Consider the following 5000-nt stretch of genomic DNA (forward strand, 5'->3'; position numbering starts at 1 on the left):
CTCCTCCTCCTCCTCCTCCTCCTCCCTCCTCCTCCCTCCTCCCTCCTCCTCCTCCTTGCTGCATAACCTCGCCCGCTTCTCTTGTCTCTTCCATTGCGTCTCTTCTCTTCCTCCATTCTCTCCCTATCTCTCCGTGTTCCTTCTCATTGCCTCATTATTTTCTCCTATCTTTTCCTCGTTCCTCTTTATTTTATTTTTACTATTTATTTTATTTTTATTTTTTTTAGTGTGTTGCTTCCCCCGTAAGTTTTCGCCCTCCCACTCTTGACCTGCTTCATAAAACTTGCCTCATCCGCCTCCCTTTCCCCGTGCGTCGTTCACTCCTGCCTGTTTTAAATCACGGTTACTTTCGCTTGTCATTGCGTCCGTCCCCCTTTTTTAATCTTAGTGGTGCATTATTAAAGTGCCTCGTCGGTCGTTGCCTTGCACCTCTTGCTTCACTGAATAAAGGCGTTTAATCAATTCTGTCACCTACGTGCTTCACTGTTTAGCTTCTGTCCTGCTCCTCGGGTGTGCGCGCGGCGTGTCCCGGAGTGATCCCTGCCCGGCGCCCCGTCCTTGAGTCCACCGTGCTTCGTTAGGTTCGCCTCAGCTTCCATTTCCCGGCGGTGCGTCCTCGTGCGCTCTCCATCTTCCGCCGCGATATTAAACTCAGCCGAGAAATGTTTTACGATTATTGGACAAAGGTGCCGAACGCTGCCAGGGACGAGGCGGCAGGGAGCGGCCGGCTCGGCGGCGCGCCCACGGCGGTGGCGATGACCAGCGGCGACTGTGTGTGTGTGTGTGTGTGTGTGTGTGTGTGTGTGTGTGTGTGTGTGTGTGTGTGTGTGTGTGTGTGTGTGTGCTTGACTACTAACAAACATACCCGAGAAGCACATCCATACACATGCACACGCGCCTGCATTCCTTCAAACACACACACACACACACACACACACACACACACACACACACACACACACACACACACACACACACACACACACACACACACACACACACACACACACACACACACACACACACACACACACACACACACACACACACACAGTCAGTGCTATAATCATAATAGTTGACGCCCACAGTGTTACCATTAATGGCAGACACGTGCACTCCATTACAGTGAAGCACTCTGCTTGATGCTCGTCACTCCGCGCCTCACCTTCTTATTACTTCCTTCCTTCCTTCCTTACGTACTTCAATACATTATATATATATATATATATATATATATATATATATATATATATATATATATATATATATATATATATATATATATATATATATATATATATATATATATATATATATACACACACACACACACACACACACACACACACACACACACACACACACACACACACACACACAAGATAAGCAGGAAAGGGAGAATAGGAGGAAGGCAGGGAGAGAAGGGGAGTCTTCTCCCCCTGAGCCGCTTCAACATCTCAATTGGATGCCAAATATTAGACTGAATGGAGCCACGAGCGCAGTGCACTGCAAGGCTCAGGGGGGAGCGGGAGGGACCACATTTCATTATATCGCTCATGAAAACATTTAAGTTATTTCAATTTACCAAGATGAATATAATTTTAAACTAAAAGGAGAAAAAATTATATATATATATATATATATATATATATATATATATATATATATATATATATATATATATATATATATATATATATAATGCACTGAAGTAAGTATGTAAGGAAGGAAAAGAAGGAAGGAAGTAATAATAAGGTGAGGCGCGGAGTGACGAGCATCAAGCAGAGTGCTTCACTGTAATGGAGTGCACGTGTCTGCCATTAATGGTAACACTGTGGGCGTCAACTATTATGATTATAGCACTGACTGTGTGTGTGTGTGTTTGTGTGTGTGTTTAGAGGAATGCAAGTGCGTATTCATGTGTATGGATGTGCTTGTGTGGTGTTTGTATGGGCGGTAGTGCTCGGTAATCATGCAATGTGCACATGCGTGTGATATAGGCCGTATCTGAACACACACACACACACACACACACACACACACACACACACACACACACACACACACACACACACAGCCAGGCAGACAGACAGATAGATAAACAAATCTCAGCGTTCCTGCCAGGGCGGTACATGGCGGTGAGTCGCCGCGTCTTCCCTCGGGGCAGCGGGAGTGAGGGCGCCCTTCGAGTCTCCGGGGCCTGCGGCGTGTCGATAGTCCCCCGGGGTCACGCTGGGGAGGGATGCACCAAACACAACCTCTTCGCTGCTCCTCGCGTCAATCTGACCTGAAATATTGAACACTCGCATGCCTCGCGGCGCGCACTGACACGGGCGGCTTGTCTTTTTGTTATTTTTACTTTCTGGTTGGGAATTTGCTGTAGTGGTGAAGGTGAGTGATGTCAGTGTGATGAAAGTTTGGTCAGGGAAGTAATTCCCTGATAGGACAGTGTTCATACGTCCGGCATCCTCGGGGGAGTGCTGCCGGCCGGCGTGGGTGTCGTACAGTGCCGGGGAGGCGGGCAGGACTGCTCGACACACAGAGTTGAAGTGTTCAGAAAGGCACGTGTGGCCAGTGTGCGCGGTTGTGGCAGTGAGACGGCGCGGTGCCCGCGAAGTCCATCAATGACGTCCATGTTAGTCCAGAGGGTAACACTTCAGAGTCACGAAGTGGTGTAGAGGTTGATAGCGTCGCCGAATTGGTCACCTTTTCACCAGTGCTCTTCATCACGCAGGTGTCACGCAATATGGATCTTTTATCAGGAGTAGTTTGATTCTGAGAATTTTGAAATGTGTCGCTGCGTTTTTAGTCTTCGTTCTTTTACCAGTTTTGTTCAGTCTTCCGGTGTTGAAGTAACATGCGAGGTGAAGCAGGCTGCGGTTGTGACAGGAGGTGACGGGCAGGTATTACAGGTAGTACGCGCGTGAGGTAAGGACAGGTGAGTGAAGACGGTGACCTGACCTCTTACTCCGTCACTGTTTGTGTGAGGGAGATAAGAGGCGATGGCAGGGGAGTGAGGGATGAGCGTGCAGGAGTAAGGCGGCAATGATCAAAACTGAACGACTCAGCATTGTGTGTGTGTAGCAGTAATGATTTAATATTGTGTGCCAGTTGTTACAGTCCGTCAGTATCTCACGCGATGTTTGTGTCCTGACGGTTCGCGGGAAAGGCGGTGGTGGAAGGTGATTGTGTTATGAAGGGATTCCATTGTCATAGGTTCTTATAGGTAGAACGTGGAGGAGTCCGTGCAAACTTTACCTGTAGCGAGGCGAGGAACCAGAAAGCCTTAGAACAGAACAGAGGGGAAGAAGAGAGGAAGAAAGAGGCGAACACAGTGTCAGTGACGTACACATCACTGGCATAAGTGGCCCTCGCGCCGAGTGCCTCCTGAAGTGCCGGAGTGAGTGGCACCAGGCCAAGTGAAGTGTGTGTAAGTGTGCGCGCGTGTGTGTGCGTGTGGAGGTGCAGCGGCAAGCCATGACGATTGGTGCATCTTTCTCTAAGTGATCCTGACCCACCATGGCCTCCATAAGCACAAGGTAAGGAAGCTCGCCACTCACAGCCAGAGGTCAGGTCGCAATGGCCAGGTCACAGTGGCCAGGTTAACCTCCACTCCTTAAGTTAAGAAGGTATTGCTTTTACTTTTTCCAGGCAAATCTTCCATGTTGATAATTCACTGTCCTCTCAGCCCAAGTTAATATTAGAGATTGTCTTCCAACCTTTTTATGTCAACAGGTCGTCCAGCAGCTCATCCAGTCACTCTCCACCATGCCCTTGTTAGTATTTAAAGCTTGTCCTTCAACCCTTGCATGTTAAAAGGTCCACGCTCCCCCTTGTCCTCCTCCTTGGTAAATAGAGCATCAAACCTCCCCCCTCATTCGTCCTTCCCCTTCAGCTCCGACTTGCTCGTAAGTTATCCTCGACATTCCTGCGTCATGTACGAACCGGAACACAAGGTCGCCCTTCAGATGGCGGCACGCGGTCCTCCTCTTGCAGGTTAGCGAGGAAGCGGTGGAGTGCGTGGTGGTGGTGGTGCTGCTGTGTTGGTGTTCCTGGTTCCTGTGTCCGTGGCAGTTGTTACTTCAGAGTGGTTTGAAGACAATAATCACACCGCTCTTCTTGACGTGATTTATGCTTTCTATTAGTTTATATTTCTGTTTATATATTTTTTTGTCCCCTCGTGTGTCTCCCTGCGCAGTGGTGGCACGCCGGGGCGGATGTTTACACGCACGAGTGGCGTTGCCTGCAGTTATTGCCGTTAATTTCAATACACCCGCGCAACGAACCTTACCACGCCGGGAGCACGATTGGAATTTGTTTTTGTATCATTCGCCCCACAGGAGTTCGGGCCACGAGGAACATGAGCTGGACGTGCCCGGGGGGTGTGGGTAGGTGGCTCACCAAACACGGGTACATGGAAAGCCCCGTTCAGTTTATCTTATTCATATATTTCTTTATTATTACTCTCCTTATGTTGCAGTTCAGCTTGAGTCCTGAAAGACGGGATAAATGAGACAGACGCTGGTGTTGCCTTGCGTGCCAGGTTAAGTAAGCGGCGTACCAGCTAAACAGTGCAAGGAGGAGAAAGACATCAACAGCTGCCGTGACAGGGAGGCCGGAGAAGGGAGCGGCGTGTGTGTGTGTGTGTGTGTGTGTGTGTGTGTAGTCCCGTGGGAGGCGCATCGTAGAGTAATGGACGAGTGTTGGAGGCAAGCTGGCCGAGGTAATGGTGGTAATGACAGGTTCCCATGAAGCTGGTGATGTGGTGGGCATGCTTAATGGCTGGCTACCGGTATATGCAACGTCTGGGAAGCTGTAACGTAACCGCCGGGGGAGATATGGGCGGCGTGCAGCACCGGGGAGGCAGGGAAGGGGAGGGGCGGGTGATGGAGGGCTGGATAAGATGGAGATGGAAATTAAAACATGGACGAGGCTACTTTAGTTCAGGATGATGAAGTGTGGAATAAATTAGCGGTGGTAAAGGATGACCGCGGCGCTTA

This window comes from Scylla paramamosain, chromosome 36, assembly GCF_035594125.1.
Source record: "Scylla paramamosain isolate STU-SP2022 chromosome 36, ASM3559412v1, whole genome shotgun sequence".
NCBI classification, from domain to species: domain Eukaryota; kingdom Metazoa; phylum Arthropoda; class Malacostraca; order Decapoda; family Portunidae; genus Scylla; species Scylla paramamosain.